This window comes from Oncorhynchus clarkii, chromosome 26 (assembly GCF_045791955.1).
Source record: "Oncorhynchus clarkii lewisi isolate Uvic-CL-2024 chromosome 26, UVic_Ocla_1.0, whole genome shotgun sequence".
Classification (NCBI taxonomy): domain Eukaryota; kingdom Metazoa; phylum Chordata; class Actinopteri; order Salmoniformes; family Salmonidae; genus Oncorhynchus; species Oncorhynchus clarkii.
In genome coordinates, this window is record NC_092172.1 from 25,888,986 (window position 1) to 25,911,805 (window position 22,820).

At 41.5% G+C, this 22,820-nt stretch overlaps 1 protein-coding gene across 1 annotated transcript in view; it reads right to left on the reverse strand.

Moving 5' to 3' along the window:
• The window catches only part of LOC139384424 (granule associated Rac and RHOG effector protein 1-like), a 44,877-nt gene extending 22,071 nt beyond the window's left edge, over window positions 1-22,806 (reverse strand). Inside the window, exon 1 of the mRNA XM_071129187.1 lies at window positions 22,763-22,806. The gene's annotated coding sequence lies outside the window, so the exon portion shown is untranslated. The remainder of the gene's footprint in view (window positions 1-22,762) is intronic.
• Window positions 22,807-22,820: the final 14 nt, after the last annotated feature.

Genomic DNA, 22,820 nt, shown 5'->3' on the forward strand with positions numbered 1-22,820 from the left:
CAATACTCAGAAATGTACCCGTTTTCTTTCTAGACGTAGGCCCTAGCTAGCATAAGGCTAGGAAATTCAGACCCACACAAGCAATTTGGCAATCAATACTAAAACATTTGCAATTGGTATCTGGGATGTTGCTGTACTGGTGGTTGATATTAGAATCCCCTGATGAGATCACACCTTAAATGGCAAAATCAAAGAAAATCATACTGGATAAGCAAGTCCCACTGTGTAGCCCTATCTTTTATTCATTCTGTTGTGGAACGCTCCGAGTTAACACTCAGCCCCATGCTTACAGCTACAATGTTTGGGATGAGGGAGCAACTTGTGGAAAGAAAACAAGCCACATCTTTTCCTCAGGATAACACCAAGACATCCGTCATTGTGTGCTGCTCAGACAGCCTGTGCATTGTACATGGCCTTTATCAACCACAAACATTCCACCACTGTTTGTATCTACAATGTTCCACTGATCTTCAAACATCGCTGTCTTTCATAAACAGAGGGGTGTGTAGACAGCACCTGACAGCCTACACCAACAGAACAGACCCTGCCTTGGAGACAGAGGGGACCGGACATGCAGGGAAGCCCATGGACCTACCATGTCATGGGAGGCAGCAGCGGAGAGACAGACATCAAATCAAATGTACTTATAAAGCCCTTTTTACATTAGCAGATGTAAATACAGAAACCCAGCCTAAAACCCCAAACAGCAAGCAATGCAGATGTAGAAGCACAGTGGCAAGGGAAAAACTCTAGAAAGGCAGGAACCAGACTGAGGGGTGGCCAGTCCTCTTTTGGCTGTGCCGGGGTGGAGATTATATGAGTATATGGCCATTAAGGTCAGATTATTCTTCAAGCTGTTCAAACTAGAGGTCGACCGATTATGATTTTTCAACACCGATACCGATTATTGGAGGACCATAAAAGCCAATACTGATTTTTTTTTTAAAAATCGGCAGATTTTTAAAATTGTAATAATGACAATTTGCTCAGAACATATGAAAGCTGGTGGTTCCTTTTAACATGAGTCTTCAATATTCCCAGTTAAGAAGTTTTAGGTTGTAGTTATTGTAGTCCTATAATTCCTATTTCCCTCTATACCATTTGTATTTCATTAATCTTTTACTATTGGATGTTCTTATAGGCACTTTAGTATTGCCAGTGTAACAGTATAGCTTCCATCCCTCTCCTCGCTCGAACCAGCAACACAACGACAATTAGCGCGCGCTAATTTACTAGCCATTTCACTTCGGTTACACGAGCCTCATCTCGGGAGTTGATAGGCTTGAAGTCATAAACAGCGCAATGACGCACAACGAAGAGCTGCTGGCAAAATGCACAAAAAGTGCTGTTTGAATGAATGTTTACGTGCCTGCTTCTGCCTACCACCGCTCAGTCAGATACTTAGATACTTGTATGCTCAGTCAGATTATATGCACTGCTGGACACACTAGATAATATCTAGTAATATCAACCGTGTGTAGTTAACTAGTGATTATGATTGTTTTTTATAAGATAAGTTTAATGCTAGCTAGCAACTTACCTTGGTTTACTGCATTCGCGTAACTCCTTGTGGAGTGCAACGAGAGAGAGGCAGGTCGTTATTGCGTTGACTAGTTAAGGTTGCAAGATTGAATCCCCCGAGCTGACAAGGTGAAAATCTGTCGTTCTGCCCCTGAACAAGGCAGTTAACCCATCGTTCCTAGGCCGTCATTGAAAATAAGAATGTGTTCTTAACTGACTTGCCTTGTTAAATAAAGATTAAATAAAAAGGTGTAAAAAAAATATTAATAATAATAATAATAATAATAATAATAATAATAATAATAACATTTTTAAAAAACGGCAAATCGGCGCCCAAAAATACCGATTGTTATGAAAACTTGAAATCGGCCCGAATTAAAAAAATCGGCCATTCCGATTAATCGGTCGACCTCTAGTTCAAACGTTCATAGTTGACCAGCAGGGTCAAATAATAATCACAGCGGTTATAAAAGGTGTAACAAGTCAGTACCTCCATTTCCAAGTGAGCAAACAAACTGGTTCCAAAAACCATTAAACCTAATGTCAAGTTTAACAGTTCTCTCTATAACCAAAGGTAAAATGTCACATCTTTTTTTTCATTAAAACAAAAACAAAAAAACATGAGCAGTCTACTTCAAACACGGTGCTTTGAGAGAGGTAGTCTAACTAGTGAAATGAGCAGACTCTCCTGTCTCTAAATCCCATTAATTACAGTGACTGCGGTAACTGCCAGATGCCCAACACTGCCTGCTGCTTAAAATAGGGATATTAAGGATACAGGAGTAAACAGGAAACAGGAGCTTGACTAGCCAGGTCCAGCCCAAGGGTCCTAAATCCTAGAAACTGCAGAAAAGGGAAGTTACGTCAGAGGTCTTTGAATCCAATAAGGAAACTGTTGTGAAATACAGTAGGACTCCGGTCATAACAAAGGAGGCAGAGCCAGCCAAGTATTGTGATGAATAAACAAAGCCAATATTGCCTCTGATATTCTCATTTTGACTTATCAAGCCATGAAGTGTAGGCTGTCAGGTTTGTTGTTCTGACTCCAAAGTGAGTTTGTGGGTCTTGGTGTCCTGCTGACTGGATCAGACGCCCAGCCAGGCGTCACACCGTTAACTGTTCAGTTTGTGTCCATGTGAAAACACTGCTGCCATGTCTGCCTAAGGCCTGGCTAAGATGAGCAGGCCAGGCACGGCACCAATATTGATGTGACCCGTCCCACTATCCTTTCTCTATTGGCAGCCAAGCTTCTTGTTCCAATGCGTAAAGTATTAGAGCTTACACCCAAACAAACATGTAATAGGAGGGTCCCCAGTCTGTGCTGCTGGCTCAGCGCCCAGTTGAACATCCTTCCTTCGGCTGTGTGCACTCAGGGCTAATGTTAGCTCTGCCTCCACCACTCACTGTATCTCAGCTGCTGCTACTTGGACAAGGAGCTTAGGTTTCCGGGAGCAAGCTCTCTGTCGCCAGATACAAAATGAGCTCCGAAGTATGATTTACCTGTGCTATATCTTCGAGGAATTTGTCAGCACTGAAATGTAAAAGAATGACACAGGCAGCATATACCAAATGTGTTTCCATTACTCTTTTCAAAAATCAACTAAAGGTAGCCTCATGGTGGTGGACGGGGCAGCGGTTCCTCAAGCTGACAGCTCCTTCTGCCACTGAGGTACCAGGGCACTGACAGCAGGGTACAACCACATGGCCACCATTAAACCCCTCAGCCTCCTCAGCCAAACAGCTTCCCTACACTAGACAGCACCGTACCGCTTTTAGGACTCAGTTTCAGCTCAAAAATGTCCTCTACATCTGTTGCCAATGAAGAAAAGGAATGCTTTGTGGATTCAAACAAGAACACTTCAAAAACAAGTAGAGACCATTTCAATCCCATCATACCCTTTTATATAGTCTGTTCCCCATTTCATTGATAGTCTACTTCAACAAACATTTATAGTATCTAAAGGTAATGGGTATCGACCTAAATATGCAACTAATACGACAAGGAAAGCTTTTCAACAATTAAAATAAACAGGAAAACTATGAAAAAATAAGATATTACTAGTATTTTGTAGCTAAACATTCTTACACAGTCACATTGTAGATGGATGGCATATGGGGTAGCCTAGCCCCAGACTCCGAAGCAGCAGACAGGCCAAGGGTCAAGCCAATTGCTGCAAGCAACTGTGTGACAGAAGCAGAGCCAGGCTCTGCCTGCCCAGAGTACACAAGGAGGGCATTGTGGCAAGCACCGGCCTCCTCCATACCACCACACAGAAAGAAAAGAAAAAACACCCTCAGCCAGCTGCAGCAGGATTCTCATAGAGAAAGGGCACAATATGGTCTATAATTTGAATGTTTATCTTCAAAATACGTAGTATGCAGGAGAGTCTCATTCTGAAATTAGGTTGGCTAACTGGCTGTACACTAGTAGGCCTAGATATTATAACATGTGATATAAGAAGCTTATGTCCGTAAAAATAGCAGGCTGGCTGCTGAAACAAAGGAGGGGATATGCTCGGAGACCAAAAAGGTCTGAGGCTCCTAACTATGTAAGCCTTCATTCCGTCGCCAACAGTGCACTTGTTTATATAGCTCGAAGGACAAAATGTTGGCCCTGGTGTTCAATCGTTTCCTAGACAAGCCATAAGGAGATGCTCATTTTCAAATTGTTAACTAAAATGTCCTACTGTAACTTTCCTTATAGATTTCACAATTTTGACAAACTGGTATAGGTGTTGAGTATTTATTTGAAGGCAAAATGCAAACCTATATCGTACAAGCGGTAACTTCAACCCAACAACCACTTACAGGATGTATGAAGAAACCGAAATGACTTTAAAAGGATTCCTACAGTTCCCTACGACTGAATTATAAAAATAAACAAAAATCAGAATAGAGGAATGCTCAGATAATCTCTTCTCAATGGTAGTCATGAGTAAAGCACAAACTGTGTTGGGCATAGATAGAAGCACAACGCCCAGCCCTGCCCTGGAGACTACAGTGACCTGACTCGAGCAGCTTCCAATTCAAAGCCTTCTCCTATCTACAGGATCGTTTCAGCAACAGGCTAATAGCGAACGAGGCTCACATTTCACAGACCTCTCCAGGCACAGCATTGGAAGAGGGAGCGCTGCTGGCTAGCCTAGCGGATGTAGTTTTAGAGTTTCTCTTCTACATAAGAAGCATGACATCTGTAAGCATCCTCGAAGGAAGCAATGTCATTCTTTAAAAAAGGGTAATCTGTGTGATATGTAGCTACTTTTATCCCCATATGTAAAATGGAACACCTTGAAGGCTACAGAACAAAACTGGATGCCATATCCATTCAAGACATACCGTGGAAGACGGAAATGGCTCACTTAAGAGTAAGGTCAAAGGTTTCATGATTTGCCAACCACCATTTTATTTTTAGCCAGGACAAAAGTAAGACTTTTCTATTCAACTCCAGGAGTGGACAGGATATGGGGTTCCTAACGAAACAGAGCCCATTTAGTGACTTTCACAACAGATTTCCCATTGAGCAAATCTGATATATCATTCCTCTCACTACACAAAATGAGAAACCTACTGCCCCTTGGTAAATAAACAGTACACTATGTAGCCAATACTACCCTTCTCACAACTGTTACCTAGCAGACTCAGTACCATGATTTACAGATGACAAACATCTACCATTTAATTTGTACATGATGTGCATACTAACAGTGAGTAACTTCATTGACAACACTTCCATTCATCACACTGGGGATGAAGCAAAAAAATAAAATAAACAAACTTGAGTGAAACTGTAGTCGGTCTCAGATCGATTGTCGGGGACCAAGTTACCCTCCCCTTTCATCTAAACCTCCCGTATTGACCATCCTGCTTTTAGGGAGAGAGTGTAATTTTGTACATGTATGAAACTGCGAGTTTGACTAACTCTAGTCTAATTGCTTAAGGTGTCCAGGGTCCTTCCCAGGATCATTTGTATGTAGAAGGTGGACTGATAAGCTCAGTTATTTTCCTTTTAAAAAGGAGTGAATGAAAATAAAAATTATGCCTACACCATCAAATTGACATTTCCACCTCCAGAAATGAGCCCAATAATATATTGGTTAAAAATAAATACATTAACATATTGGACCACGCATATAGCCTATGCATGCTATTAGCAATAAACAGCATCACCTGTAGGCCAACTGATGCAGCATAGGAACTATAAATACATAGAGATGGATAAGCCCCATGCTTCAGCCCATTTACCCCAATGCACACTTATTATTCATAATTAAATTATGATTAATTACTATTCCCTGCAATAGATTTTATTGGTTACTATTACAAAGTATGTAATTTAAGAGCGCTGTGCCAAATGAGCTCGGCCACACCGACAGCGTCATTGCATTTTGGTACACGAGAAATGCATTAATTTCCAATGGAATGCTGCATTTGTTTTGCAGAGGCAGTGCGTTCTGTGTGGTGCATACGTTGGATTTATCAAAACATATGCGTCAAACTGTATGCATAGACTGCTTGACAGAAATGGAAGCAGAAGGTAAATGTTGAACATTTGTTGCACACATATCCAGATGCTGCTACGGCATACTATTTTGCGCAGTGACGCTAATCAGTGTGATTAAGGTATAAACCATGCTTAAAAATCCGCTTGTAACTGCATTTCTAAATTGATGCTGCAAGCAATTTTTAAGAGTAAAGAAATAAACGCAGTAACATTTAGGGATGTGCCCCAAAATATATTTAATAAATTCACAGTTTAAAACATACACTGCCTTCGGATTAAGACCCTTCGACTTTTCCCACTAAGTTACAGCCTCATTCTAAAATTGATTAAATCGCCCATCAATCTACAGACAATACCCCATAATGACAAAGCAAAAATGTATTTTTTTTTTAAATTGCTAATTTAAACTGAAAAGTACTTTGTTAAAGGCAGCAATTACAGCCTCGAGTCTTCTTGGCTATGACGGAACAAGCTTTGCACACCTGTATTTGTAGAGTTTCTCCTATTTTCCTCCGCAGATCCTCTCAAGCTCTATTAGGTTGAATGTTTGATCGGGTTCAAGTCCAGGCTCTGGCTAGGCCACTCAAGGACATTCAAGGACTTGTCCTGAAGCCACTCCCGTGTTGTCTTGGCCGTGTGCTTATGGTCGTTGTCCTGTTGGAAGGTGAACTTACACCCCAGTCGCCGGTCCTGAGCGCTCTGGTTCACGTATTAAATCAAGGATCTCTGCACTTTGTTTCTTTTATCTTTGCCTTGATCCTGACCAGTCTCCCAGCCACTACCACTCAAAAACATCCAAACAACATGATGCTGCCACCACCATGCTTCACCAGAGAATCTTGTTTCTCTTGGTCGGACAGTCCTTTAGGTGCCTCTAGGCAAACTCCAAGCGGGCTGTCATGTGCTTTTTACTGAGGAGTGGCTTTATCTGGCCACTCTACCATAAAGTCCTGATTGGTGGAGTGGTGGAGTGCTGCAGAGATGGTTGTCTTTCTGGAAGGGTTTTGGTACCCTTCCCCAGATCTGTGCCTCGACACAATCCTGTCTCGGAGCTCTATGGACAATTCCTTCAACCGCATGGCTTGGTTTTTGCTCTGACATGTACTGTCAACTGTGGGACCTTATATACACAGGTAGGTGTGCCTTTCCAAATCATGTCCAATCAATTGAATTTACCACAGGTGGACTCCAAGTTGTAGAAACATCAAGGATGATAAATGGAAACAGGACACACCCGAGCTCAATTTCAAGTCCCCTAGGAAAGGGTCTGAATACTCACAGTACGAGTCAAATTGACACACCTACTCATTCAAGGGTTTCTTTATTGTAGAATAGTGTGTTTGAGCAAATCAGTTATGTTGTAACAAGGTAGGGGTGGTTTACAGAAGACAGCCCTATTTGGTAAAAGACCAAGTCCATATTATGGCAAGAACAGCTCAAATAAGCAAAGAGAAACAGTTCATCGTTACTTTAAGACATGAAGATCAGTCAATTCTGAAAATTTCAATAACTTTTAATGTTTCTTCAAGTGCACTCGCAAAAACGATCAAGTGCTATGATGAAACTACCTCTCATGAGGACCGCCACAGGAAAGGAAAACCCAGAGTTTCCTCTGCTGCAGAAGATAAATTCATTAGAGGTACCAGCCTCAGAAATTGCAGCCCGAATAAAATGCTTCAGAGAGTTCAAGTAACAGACATCAACTGTTCAAAGGAGACTGCATGAATCAGGCGTTCGTGGTTGAATTGCTGCAAAGAAACCACTACTAAAAGGACACCAATAAGAAGGCTTGCTTGGGCCCAAAAAAAACAGAGCAATGAACATCAGACTGGTGGTAATCTGTCCCTTGGTCTGATGAGTCCAAATTTGAGATTTTTTGGTTCTAACCACCGTGTCTTTGTGAGACGCAGAGTAGGTGAACAGATGATCTCTGCATGTGTGGTTCGCACCGAGAAACATGGTGGTGTGATGGTGCCTTGCTGGTGACACTGTCTAATTTATTTCGAATTCAAGGCACACTTAACCAGTATGGCTACCACAGCATTCTGCAGCAAAACGCTATCCCATCTGGTTTGCACTTACTGGGACTATCATTTGTTTTCCAACAGGACAATGACCCTACACACCTCCAGGCTGTGTAAGGGCTATTTGACCAAGGATGAGAGTGTGATAGTGCTACAATAGATGCCGTGGCCAATTGAGATGGCTTGGAATGAGTTGCACCGCAGAGTGAAGGAAAAGCAGCCAACAAGTGCTCCGCATATGTGGGAACTTCAAGACTGTTGGAAAAGCATTCCAGGTGAAGCTGGTTGAGAGAATGCCAAGAGGATGCAAAGCTGTCAGGGCAAAGGGTGGCTACTTTGAAGAAACTCAAATATATTTTGATTTGTTTAACACTTTTTTGGTTACATGATTCCATGTGTTATTTCATAGTTTTGATGTCTTCACTATTATTCTACAATGTAGAAAATAATAAAAATAAAGTAAAACTCTGGAATGAGTAAGAGTACAAACTTGACTGGTATATAAATAATGTATCTGTACTTTGTTTTTAATAAATTCGCGAAACATTTCTAAAAACCTGTTTTCACTGTCATTATGGGGTATTGCGTGTAGATTGCTGAGCAAATTGTTTTATTTAACCCATTTTCGAATAAGGCTGTAACGTAACAATGTGGAAACAGTGAAGGGGTCTGAATACTTTCGGAAGGCACTGTATATCCATTCACAAGACAGCTGCACTGCTGCCAACGGTTTGGGTCTAACAGTGCTTCCATTTCAGATGGTTTAGCATTGCACCTGTACTACCATTACTGTGGCTCAATTCCACCTCCGCAAAGATTGCATTTCCTAATCAAAGTATAGCCATACAGGACTTCGCTGCTGTTGCTTGCCTTGCTCTGCTATTTTTCCCAACTGGTAACGACCACAAAAAAATAAAGTATTACTTCACTCCTTGTACGTTGGACTCCCGTTTCTAAGTATCAATAGTCACTTCCACTAGGAATTGACTCCTAAGACACTATTTTTGGAACGTAGGAGACTGATTAGTTGCCGTACCTTCGAGAACAAACACTCCCATCTGTCAAAGTGAGCTTGCGAGGGACGGAGAGGGGCACAGTATAGGCAAGTCGGCCAACAGGCAGACATTCAGAACCGTGCACTAGGCCCATCTATAGGCAGTCAAAGCTGTATCTCACAACGGAATGCTACATCTCGCAATTTCTTGGTTGCAATGTCTTGCAACTTCAGTAAAGCAGGGCCTATCAATGAATAGGCTAGGATATTCTACAAACAGACCGAAGACTGAACACACTTGTATCATCAGCAAAGAGATGGGGTGTAATCATTAGTCCAAACAGTTTGCAACTAAAATAAGTTTTAATTGGACAAGTCCAGGCAAGTCCCTTCCCATTTTGTTCCATTTACTTCCATATAAGAAACATAATGAATACGCCCCAGGCGAGCCAGCGCGAGGGAGAGAGGGGGCAGGCAGAAAACAGTGGTACACATACTTTGTGATGTACATAATGTAGATCCCTTCTCTCGTCAAACATCTCATTCCAAAATCATGGGCATTAATATGGAGTTGTTCCCCCCTTTGCTGCTATAACTCTTCTGGGAAGGTTTTCCACTATACATAACATTTCCGCAGGGACTTGATTCCAGTCAGCCACAAAAGCATTAGTGAGGTTGGGCACTGATGTTGGGCGATTAGGCCGGGCTCGCAGTGGATGTTCCAATTCCACCCAAATTTATTTAGATGGGAGTTGAGGTCAGGGCTCTGTGCAGGCCAGTCAAGTTCATCCACACCGATCAACAAACCATTTCTGTATGGACCTCGCTTTGTGCATTGTCATGATTCAGGAAAAGGGCCTTCCCCAAACTGTTGCCACAAAGTTGGAAGCGCAGAATCGTCTAGAGTGTCACTGTACGCTGTAGCGTTAAGATTCCCCTTCACTGGAACTGTTATTTATCCTCCAAACCTTAGTTGGCTCTATGCAGTCAGGCAGGTAGCGTTCTCCTGGCATCCGCCAAACCCAGATTCATCCGTCAGACTGCCAGATGGTGAAACATGATCCATCACTCCAAAGAACGCGTTTCCACTGCTCCAGAATCTATGGCAGTGAGCTTTACACCACTCCAGTCGACGCTTGGCATTGCGCATGTTGATCTTAGGCTTGTGTGCGGGCGATCGGCCATGGAAACCCATTTCATGAAGCTCCTGATGAACAATTATTGTGCCGAAGTTGCTTCCAGAGGCAGTTTGGAACATGTTCGTGAGCGTTGCAACCAAGGACAGGCGAGGTTTACACGCTTCAGAACTGTGAGCATGTGTGGCCAAACACTTCGCAGCTGCTGCTCCTAGAAGTTTCCACTTCACAATAACCCCACTCACAGTTGACCGGGGCAGCTTAAGCAGGGCAGAAATCTGCCAAACTGACTTGTTAGAAAGGTGGCATCCTATGACAGGAACAAGTTGAAAGTCACTGAGCTCTTCAGTAAGGCCATTCTACTGTCAGTGTTTGTCTATGGAGATAGGTGTATAAAATTGAGCTCATAGCATGGCTGTCAGCAACGGGTGTGGCTGAAATAGCCGAATCCACTATTTTGAAGGGGTGTCCAAATACTTTTCACAAATTCACTAAAGTTTGCCTCTTCCTCTGGTCCTCAAATTTCCCCAGGCCTTTATAGTTAGTCTATAAACACAGAATATATAGTTTGATAACTGCACTGCAATTTAAATTAATAATAGCAAATGGGATCCCACTCTTTAACTATGGCCAAAACTGCTTTCAAAAGAGATTTCCCGCAATTGCATTAAGAACTGTCGTGCAATGACTGCTTGTCAGATTACATGTTTCCCTCCCTATGGCTCTCGCAACTTAAATGCACCTCGAGAAGACTATTTCTAGAACACACAACAAGCAGACTAGGTAAATAAATAAATAATAATAATAATAATAATAATAATAATAATAATAATAATAATAATAATGATAATAATAATGGAAAAAAATTAAAAAAGTCAACTGTTCTAATAACATTACATGGTAAAAACAGTAGCAATGGAAAGTTACATCCTGCGTGATAAAGTATAGGCTTTGAATTACTTCGCCAGCAGCTACAGTAGGCTACACAGCGCTGTTTGAGTTGAGCGCCGAGGTGGTGAGCATTTGACTATTTAATAACACTTTATCTGAAAATCGGGAGTGTCAGCAACAATCATACATATCAGTTCAGTGCACACAGCGTAACAGAAAAAAATAAATACAGTAGAATACATTTGGGAATTTATTGCATAGAACAACAATGCTTCGAGATGTATTAGGCCGTCATCTACAAAAAAAATGACCTCTCCAGAATCCATATGAAGGAAATCAGTCAGTGTCAAAGAACTTTAGCTCCTCTGACAGACTCACAGGGAAGAAAATGAGAGCAGGCTTGCACTGGTTTCCCAGGATACAGCAGGCTGAGATTTCTCCTCTGGAAGCCCCTTATGACAGTCCATTACCCTCAGTTCACCATCCCCCATACTAGAGACTGACTGCGGAAGAGTCTGGATTTATGGGGTGTCCTTCAGCTTTGACGTATTACAATGCTATATTTATGTGTTATGTAACCATCTTAAGTATGTGTAACTACTAAAAAGGTCATTGGGGAATAATGAATTTTGCTTGATATGAACATACAGGAAATTGCTTGTGCATTCTGAAAGATTCCCTGCTGCTAGCTAGGCTAACTTATCAAAACATCATCAATTAATGATCAATTCCCCCAAGAATACTATATTTTTAAGACCAAGAAACCTATCAGGTCAAGACTAGCTGTGTGTCTGACAAATGGAAATGCCTCCTGAGACACAAATGCTGTACCTTCTATTTGGCCTAGATTTGAGCAGTACATGGGTAAGTCAAAGGGGAAAATAACCTTGTAGCATCTTGTACTAAGAATGCCCTGAATGCGAATGACAGCTCTAGCCTTTGATTTTCAATAGCTGGAATGTTGCCCAGACACACATGAAGTAGGATTTATGGTTCAAAGGTAGAAGTATAAGCTGTTTAGGAATAGGCCTAATTCATATGTATTGGTGTCAGGAAACTTAATATCCTAGGAAGTAGAGGTTGACCGATTAATCGGAATGGCCGATTAATTAGGGCCGATTTCAAGTTTTCATAACATATCGGAAATCGGTATTTTTGGGTGGCGATTTTATTTATATATATTTTTAAAAAGTATCCCTTTATTTAATCTTTATTTAACTAGGCAAGTCAGTTAAGAACACATTCTTATTTTCAATGACGGCCTAGGAACTGTGGGTTAACTGCCTTGTTCAGGGGCAGAACGACAGATTTTCACCTTATCAGCTCGGGGTTCCAATCTTGCAGCCTTACAGTTAACTAGTCCAACGCAATAACGACCTGCCTCTTGTTGCACTCCACAAGGAGACTGCCTGTTACGCGAATGCAGTAAGCCAAGGTAAGTTGCTAGCTAGCATTAAACTTATCTTATAAAAAACAATCACTAGTTAACTACAGATGGTTGATGATATTACTAGATATTATCTAGTGTGTCATGCGGTGCGTATAATCTGACTGAGCATACAAGCATACAAGTATCTAAGTATCTGACTGAACGGTGGTAGGCAGAAGCAGGCGCGTAAACATTCATTCAAACAGCACTTTCGTGCGTTTTGCCAGCAGCTCTTTGTTGTGCGTCAAGCATTTCGCTGTTTATGACTTCAAACCTATCAACTCCCGAGATGAGGCTAGTGTGACCGAAGTGAAATGGCTGGCTAGTTAGCGCGCGTTAATAGCGTTTCAGACTTCACTCGCTCTGAGCCTTGGGGGTAGTTGTTTCCCTTGCTCTGCATGGGTAACGCTTCAATGTGGTGGCTGTTGTCGTTGTGTTGCTGGTTCAAGCCCAGGGAGGAGCGAGGAGAGGGACGGAAGCTATACTGTTACACTGGCAATACTAAAGTGCCTATAAGAACATCAAATAGTCAAAGGTTAATGAAATACAAATGGTATAGAGGGAAATAGTCCTATAATTCCTATAATAACTACAACCTAAAACTTCTTACCTGGGAATATTGAAGACTCATGTTAAAAGGAACCACTAGCTTTCATATGTTATCATGTTCTGAGCAAGGAACTGAAACGTTAGCTTTCTTACATAGCACATATTGCACTTTTACGTTCTCCTCCAACACTGTTTTTGCATTATTTAAACCAAATTGAACATGTTTTATTATCTACTTGAGGTATTTTATTGATGTATTATATTAACTTAAAATAAGTGTTAATTCAATATTGTTGTAATTGTCTATTACAAATAAAAAATGTAAAAAATATATATATTTTTTTATAAATCGGCCGATTAAATCGGTATCGGCTTTTTTGGTCATCCAATAATCGGTATCGGCATGGAAAAATCATAAATCGGTCGACCTCTACTAGGAAGGGATGTTGTTGACACTTACTCTGCCTATGTATAACCTCCACCAAAAGACAAGGAGTCCTAGGGCTTCTATTTGAGACATTTAAGTTGTTATTGGCACTACCACTGTCAGAGCCTAGGCAATGTGGCTGTGGCATGCATAAGGCATATTCATCAAAGTGATTTTTCTGCCAATAACAAACAGAAAAGCCACAAATGTACAGTACCATGTTTATGCCATGCCTAACATTTATTCTCCACAAATATGACGCACAGATTATCTATGGAAATCATTCTCCTGACACACAAAAATAATATTGCTGTTTAATTTGATGTAGTCTACTTAGCCTACTGTATGTGAATAGATCAAGAAGTAATTGTTTGGTCTCAAGAGAGAAATCTCATTCAGGGTTAGCACTGATTAGAGGGCACAGAGGTTTAAATATATATTATTGAGAAATACAGGATGAGGCAAGTGAGGATAACCTCCACTTGTATGGCTTCATTTCTGACCCAGTAGCCCCAGCCTTCACATGTCTGAAAGACATTGATAGTTGAAGGATTATGTCAGACCCTCAACCGAGCTGATTGGAGGGACGGGATGGAACTAATCATCTATCAAGCTATTTCAGATCTGTGAACACCCAAGTGGAAGGGAATACGGTTTGAAATGGGACCTGGTTACTGTCTAAGGGTAGTTTTGAAGAGGTTCAAACCTGGGTAGCATTAGGCTTGCCTTCCTGCTACACCTGTTTTTTTATGACATTCTTGAGAGTGCTGCTTCCCTCAGGATCTAGGAATTCATCTGAGACTAGCCCTCGGGGGCCACCAGTCAGAAAACTCCAGTGAAAGTTGCAAAACAAAAGTCCTGCCATTTTTGCTAAAAGCTGCCATCAAACTACAAAACCCTCGTAGTCCTACATTCCAAAGCCAGAATTAGGTGAAAACAAAACCATGGAACACTAGAATCAATCCTGTTCATCTGTGATTTGTTACACCCCCTCCCCCCAACCACCATCAGATGCCATTGTGACATTCTAAACTCTGATGAGAGTCAGAGAACAGCTTATTCTAAGCATTGCAGCATGAGCAACACTAGAATGCTTTGTTAATGGAAATATCACTCTGGTTCGTCCAGTTAGTTGAAAGAATAGACAAAGCCATGAGACAAAAATAGATATCTTGTAACTATTGGGCTCATGGGCTGACTCTCACACACGTAACAGGAAACAAAATGAAAAAGGATCTGCTGATCAATACATTAGTTACACTGACAACAAAAACTAACAACTGGTCCATGGTCAGAGACAGGGCTAATCGGGCGTTGGATCAGGTCAGGGAGAGCGTGAACAGAGGCAGGAATCTGCAGAGGAATGCATTTATTTCCATAGCAACAGAGCTGTGACATAAATCAACAGGGATATCTGTGATAAAAGGGTTTATCTATGAGGAACATGATGCAACAAATCAAAGAGCTTCTCAGTATTGTTGGAAAGATGCAGTCTGACAAAGCCCTCTCTACAGGCAAACAAATCCAGGTGAATATTAGGCCAATTGTCCTACCAGTAGTGTTTCCGCCAAACTGACTTGATGCAGATAAAAATCAGTGCATGATGACAGTGTATTCGGAAAGTATTCAGACCTTGACATTTTGTTATGTTACAGCCTTATTCTAAAATAGATTAAATAAATCCTCAGCAATCTACACACAATACCCCATAATGACAAAGCAAAAACAGGTTTCAATATGTTTGCAAATGTATATAAAAAAAATATATTTTTAAGAAATACCTAATTTACATAAGTACTCAGACCCTTTCCTATGAGACTCAAAATTAGGCTCCGGTGCATCCTGTTTCCATTGATCATCCTTGAGATGTTTCTACAACTTGGAGTCCACCTGTGGTAAATTCAATTGATTGGACATGATTTGGAAAGGCACACACACCTGTCTATATAAAAAAAAAGGTCCCACAGTAGACAGTGCATGTCAGAGCAAAAACCAAGTCGAGGTCCAAGGAATTGTCCATAGAGCTCCAAGACAGGATTGTGTCGAGGCACAGATCTGGGTACGGGTACCAAAACATTTATGCAGCATTGAAGGTCCCCAAGAACACAGTGGCCTCCATAATTCTTATATGGATGAAGTTTGGAACCACCAAGACTCATCCTCTCTGCTGCCTGTGACTGGAACGAATTGCAAAAATCGCTGAAGTTGGAGACTTATCTCCCTCACCAACTTCAAACATCTGCTATCTGAGCAGCCAGACGGAAACAACTTCTCGGAAAAAAAGCACATGACAGCCCGCAAGGAGTTTGCCAATGGGCACCTAAAGGACTCAGACAATGAGAAACAAGATGATCTGGTCTGATGAAACCAAGATTTAACTCTTTGGCCTGAATGCCAAGCATCACATCTGGAGGAAACCTGGCACCATCCCGACAGTGAAGCATGGTAGTGGCAGCATCATGCTGTGGGATGTTTTTCAGTGGCAAGGATTGGGAGACTAATCAGGATCAAGGCAAAGATGAACAGAGCAAAGTACTGAGAGAACCTTGATGAAAAGCGCTCATGATCTCAGACTGGGACTAAGGTTCACCTTCCAACATGACAACAACCCTAAGCACACAGCCAAGACAATGCAGAGGTGGCTTTGGGACAAGTCTCTGAATGTCCTTGAGTGGCCCAGCAAGAGCCCAGACATGATCAAACATCTCTGGAGAGACCTGAAAATAGCTGTGCAGCAACACTCCCCATCCAACCTAGCAGAGCCTGAGAGGATCTGCAAAGAGGAATGAGAGAAACTCTTCAAATACAGGTGTGTCAACCTTACGGCATCATGTCACCATGTTGAACAATTTTACATTTTCCTGTTTCCATCACAGCAGTTTGTTATTAAAAAAACGTATACAGTATGACTTTACTTGCATGAAAACTGTATGGTAACGTGGTTTAAGTCAAGTCAATCTCCATAGAGGATGGTTTCTCCAATCTGCATGTAGTAAAACAAACTACTGCAAAGTATAATATCTCCTCAAGCTATGGATGACAGGCAATAATGCAATGTCTGAAAATGTGACAAGCTCAAAGCAAACAGAAACCCAACGGTAAAGAGGGGGCAGTGACAAATCTGTGTGTTGGAAATGTTGGTTTACTACAGAGGAGAGATGAGATGACCAACAACTGGTCTATACTCAAAAACTCAGTGACACATTTAGGCTACTAACAGTATTTGGCCTATTCTCAAAACAAGAGACCGCAGCATTGACAACCTGATTCCACAATGATAAAATAGCCCAAAAATGAGAGATGTTTATATTGGTAAAAACTTCCGCATTCTTCAGATCACTTGTGGAGCAACAAGATTTTAGGCAGAAGGTCATACTTTTTCCCCCCTCTCTCCAAACTGCAGCAACCCAAACAGGAAATACATTCCACATAACCAAAGGAGGCAGACATGGCAATAGAAGCTGCCTTTAGCTCAACAATACCAAAGACCTCTGGGTTGTAGTAGCACATATAATGGGATTATTCAAATCCTTTAATAAAGGTTGTCAGTTGAGTTGGACAGTACTGATTGAAATGTGTCTTACGTGTATAACATTCAGCCACACCGAGGTGGGGAAATAAGTGAGAATGCTATTCATGGACTACAGCTCAGTGTTCATCACCAAGATAGGGACCCTGGGATTGTACCCCTCCCTCTGCAACTGGATCCTGGACTTCCTGACTTGCCAGCCCCAGGTGGTGAGGTTATGCAACAACGAAGGCTGGCTAACTGACAATAACCATGAACAAAAGCAATTCATTATAATAGTCTTAGTACATTCATTTTTAGGAGAAGGGGGAATTCAACTTTATATTCAAACAGATAAAGTTAACCCAATAGCAGTTAAGTTTTACATGAACTGGGTAAAATTGGTAATAATTTCAGGAGCAGAGCGGCACACCTTTATTTAACTAGGCAAGTCAGTTAAGAACACATTCTTATTTTCAATGACGGCCTAGAAACGGTGGGTTAACTGCCTTGTTCAGGGGCAGAACGACAGATTTTTTTACCTTGTCAGCTCGGGATTCAATCTTGCAACCTTACGGTTAACTAGTCCAACGCTTTAACCACCTGCCTCTCATTGCACTCCACGAGGAGCCTGCCTGTTATGCGAATGCAGTAGAAGCCAAGGTAAGTTGCTAGCTAGCATGAAATGTATCTTATAAAAAACAATCAATATCACTAGTTATCACTAGTTACACATGGTTGATGATATTACTAGTTTATCTAGCGTGTCCTGCGTTGCATAAAATCGATGCAACGCAGGGGGATGATTTAACAAAAGTGTATTTGCGAAAAAAAGCACAATCGTTGCACGACTGTACCTAACCATAAACACCAATGCCTTAAAATCAATACACAGAAGTATATATTTTTAAACCTGCATATTTAGCTAAAAAAATCCAGGTTAGCAAGCAATATTAACCAGGGGAAATTGTGTCACTTCTCTTGCGTTCATTGCACGCAGAGTCAGGGTATATGCAACAGTTTGGGCAGCCTGGCTCATTGAGAACTAATTTGCCAGAATTTTACGTAATTATGACATAACGTTGAAGGTTGTACAAATGTAACAAGAATATTTAGACTTAGGGATGCCACCCGTATTTCACTGAAATAATAAATGTTTTGTTTTCAAAATGATAGGTCGAATCCGGAAACTATTAATGACCAAAGGCTCGTATTTCTGTGTGTTATTATATTATATATATATATATATTTTTATTTCACCTTTATTTAACCAGGTAGGCAAGTTGAGAACAAGTTCTCATTTACAATTGCGACCTGGCCAAGATAAAGCAAAGCAGTTCGACACATACAACGACACAGAGTTACACATGGAGTAAAACAAACATACAGTCAATAATACAGTATAAACAAGTCTATATACGATGTGAGCAAATGAGATGAGATAAGGGAGGTAAAGGCAAAAAAAGGCCATGGTGGCAAAGTAAATACAATATAGCAAGTAAAACACTGGAATGGTAGATTTGCAGTGGAAGAATGTGCAAAGTAGAAATAAAAAAATAATGGGGTGCAAAGGAGCAAAATAAATAAATAAAATAAATACAGTAGGGAAAGAGGTAGTTGTTTGGGCTAAATTATAGGTGGGCTATGTACAGGTGCAGTAATATGTGAGCTGCTCTGACAGCTGGTGCTTAAAGCTAGTGAGGGAGATAAGTGTTTCCAGTTTCAGAGATTTTTGTAGTTCGTTCCAGTCATTGGCAGCAGAGAACTGGAAGGAGAGGCGGCCAAAGAAATAATTGGTTTTGGGGGTGACCAGAGAGATATACCTGCTGGAGCGCGTGCTACAGGTGAGTGATGCTATGGTGACCAGCGAGCTGAAATAAGGGGGGACTTTACCTAGCAGGGTCTTGTAGATGACATGGAGCCAGTGGGTTTGGCAACGAGTATGAAGCGAGGGCCAGCCAACGAGAGCGTACATAATTAAGTCTATGATTTGATATTTTATAGAGCAGTCTGAGCGATGATAGGCAGCAGCAGGCTCGTAAGCATTCATTCAAACAGCACTTTTGTGCTTTTTGCCCGCAGCTCTTCGCAAGCACAGCACTGTTTATGACTTCAAGCCTATCAGCCTAATGGCTGGTGTAACCGATGTGAAATGGCTAGCTAGTTAGCGGGGTGCGTGCTAATAGCGTTTCAATCGTCACTCGCTCTGAGACTTGGAGTGGTTGTTCCCCTTGCTCTGCATGGGTACCGCTGCTTCGAGGGTGGCTGTTGTCATTGTGAGCCCAGGTAGGGCGAGGAGAGGGACGGAAGCTATACTGTTACACTGGCAATACTAAAGTGCCTATAAGAACATCCAATAGTCAAAGGTATATGAAATACAAATGGTATAGAGAGAAATAGTCCTATAAAAATACTATATTAACTACAACCTACAAACTCTTACCTTGGAATATTGAAGTCTCACGTTAAAAGGAACCACCAACTTTCATATGTTCTCATGCTCTGAGCAAGGATTTAAACTTTTGCTTTTTTACATGGCACATATTGCACTTTTACTTCTCCAACACTTTGTTTTTGCATTATTTAAACCAAATTGAACATGTTTCATTATTTATTTGAGGCTAAATTGATTTTATTGATGTATTATATTAAGTTAAAATAAGTGTTAATTCAGTATTGTTGTAATTGTCATTATTAGAAAGAAAAATGGTCGGTATCGCCTTTTTCTGGTCCTCCAATAATCGGTATCGCCTTTTTCCGGTCCTCCAATAATCGGTATCGAAAAATCATAATCGGCCGACCTCTAATTGACAGATTACATTTGCATAACAATTACTCGTTACCCCAAATTCCATAATCGTCACAGCCCTAGCAACAACACCTCTGCCACGTTGACCCTTAACAAGGGGGCCCCTCTGGGGTTTGTGCTTAGTGGTCTCCCTGTTTATGCAAGACTGCGTGACCACGCACGACTCCAACATCAACAAGTTTGCAGACAACACGGTGGTGGGTCTGACAACCGACGAGTCAACCTATAAGAAGGAGGTCAGCGACTTAGCAGTGTGGTGCCAAGACAACAATCTCAATAAGACCATGGCGGTGATCGTGCACTATAGGAGAAAGAGGGGAGAGCATGCCCCCATCAACATCGACGGGGCTGTTGTAGAATGGGTAGAGAGCTTCAAGTTCCTTGGCGTCCACATCACTAAGGACTTAAGGATGGTCCACACACACAGTCATGAAGAGGGCAAGGCAGCGCCCCTTCCCCCTCGGGCTGAAAAGTTTTGGCATGGGCCCTCGGATGCTTCTACAGCGGCACCAGTGAGAGAATCTTGACTGGCTGCATCAGCACTCTGTATGGCAAATGCACCGCCTTTGACCTCAAAGCGCTAGAGGGTGGTGCGGACAGCCCATACATCACTGGGGCCGAGCTTCCTGCCATCCAGGACCACTATATCAGACAGTGTCAGAGGAATGCCCGATTGCCTATGACTCCAGCCACCCAAGCCATAGACTGTTCACTCTGCTACCGTTGGGCAAATGGTACCAGAGTATCGGCTCTCGGACCAACAGGCTCAGAGACAGCTTCTACCCCCAAACCATAAGATGGCTATGTAGCAAACTAATGGTACCCAAACTAATGGTACCCAAGCTATCTGCCCTGACTACCTTGCACTGACCCTATGCACATGTGCACACACACAAACTACATCCCACAAAACCTCCCACACACACACACACACACACACTTTTCCACTCCTAGTCTGTTCTTTATTTTACTCTTACTACCCATCCTGATGCCTAGTCAATACCCAGCCTTCATGTACATATCTACCAAAATTACCTCCTACCTCCGCACATTGATCTGGTACTCCCTGTATATACCGTAGCTCCATTCTTGTGTATGTTATTCCTAGTTACCATTTTATTATTAAACTGCATCGTTGGGAAGGACTCGTAAGCAAACATTTCATGGTAAAGTCTACACCAGTTGTATTCGTAACGTGGCAAATACAATTTGATTTGAGTGGGAAGATACTGTACTACTGGCATATATCTTGGCAAAATGTGTCAAATTCTCAATCCAACATTACCGCCCAAGCAGAAAACTATAACAGTCAACAAATCATGCAATACCCAAATCAATGTATTACATCGAAAACAACGGTGCAGCATTATTGATATTATTTACCAAGCAAGCTACCAAATGCACCGGATAGCAAGGGCTTCTCCCGTTCTGAGGATGCAGCAAGCTTGCTCCGGCTGTCGCTCACTGGTTAGCTTGCTATAACACAAGCAAATGTTTATGAAAGCGAGACATAACGCAACCTAGATATACTAGCACGGCCAAATACCGATGGAGTGTAAAGTCAGTAGATATCTAGCAGATATGAGCTCGGAAGAACAGTTGTGGGGTGATTTTCTCTCAAGTAAAGAGGTCGCAAAATTGCCCAACCAGCTTGTTAATTGTTATAAAAAGCCACATTAGATTTGACCTACTATAAATCGGTGATAATCTTTCAAATCCGACCAGCTTGGTACTAGCCGGTTGTGAGATCAGTTCAAGTGAGCCGATATAACCAGCTTTGAAGCATAGAAAAATGCATAGACGTAGCTCGTAGGCTAGTATTTATGAATCTGATCACTATTTAGCAGGAAGGTGCAACATAATCTCCGCAAGCGCAGTACACCGGTTTCATCGAAACTCATGCAGACAACACCGTGCACTATGTTGCAAGCTATTAATACGGCCTTTTAACGCCCTAAACTAAAACGCCTCTGTCAGGCTCGAGTGGAGAAAAAGTTCGGCAACATAAGTTACACAAAATACATAAGAAACTATCACTGTAACAAACACTACCCGGTTTGGAAAAGCATTTATTGTATTTATTTCACATTTACTTAACTAGGCAAGTCAGTTATGAATACATTCTTATTTACAATGACTGCCTACCGGGAAGAGTGGGTTAACTGCCTTGATCAGGGGCAGAACGACATCTTTACCTGGTTAGTTCGGGGATTCGATCCAAAAACCTTTCGGTTACTGGTCCCAACGCTCTAACTACTAGTCCCCATAAGGACACACAACCAAAGATCTAACGTTAGCAGCCAGGTAACTAGTAAATTAGGCTGTACATTTTCAGAATTACCATAGACTTATTAAGGTTCTTTACCGATTGTAAACATGTTTGGTCCCTACTTAGTAGACACGTTTACCTAGTTTACATAGTCCGCTAACTAATGCTAGGTAACTATCTACCTTCCCTGACCCTCGAAAGACACTCCTTGAAATTACCTCGCAGGGTGGGCAAAGATACAACATATTTGCAAAAACAATGTCCCGAAACCAAACAAATCACACCTAACTAACGTTAGTTATCCACATCTACATTATATCATGGGTATCTTAAAATACATACTAAAAGCCAGTTCACTACCACGCATTCATAGTTTGAATATCTTAGAATTTCTAGCAACTGTTGCTAAAATTGTAGGTTTCTGGTTAGTAGCTACTGAACGGCCACAGAACTCCCAAAGACCACAGCTAACTAGCTAGTTATCGACAACTAATGTAAGCATTAGCTATCTAGGTACTGTAGCTAGCGCTCTGCGACACGATAAAAAAAAAGCTAGAACACAAAAAACAAACCTAATACAACTGGGACACTAGGGTACTATTCCTTGTTACAAAAACTGTTATTTGTGACGAGAGTAAATGTGTTAAGAGCTTTCAGATAAAATGTTTTTTAATCAAAGTAGAGTTGATAAGCGCATCACTTACCAGCTAGCTAGGCATCCACCCACTTGACAGCGAATGAAGTCTGTATACAACGGATGTG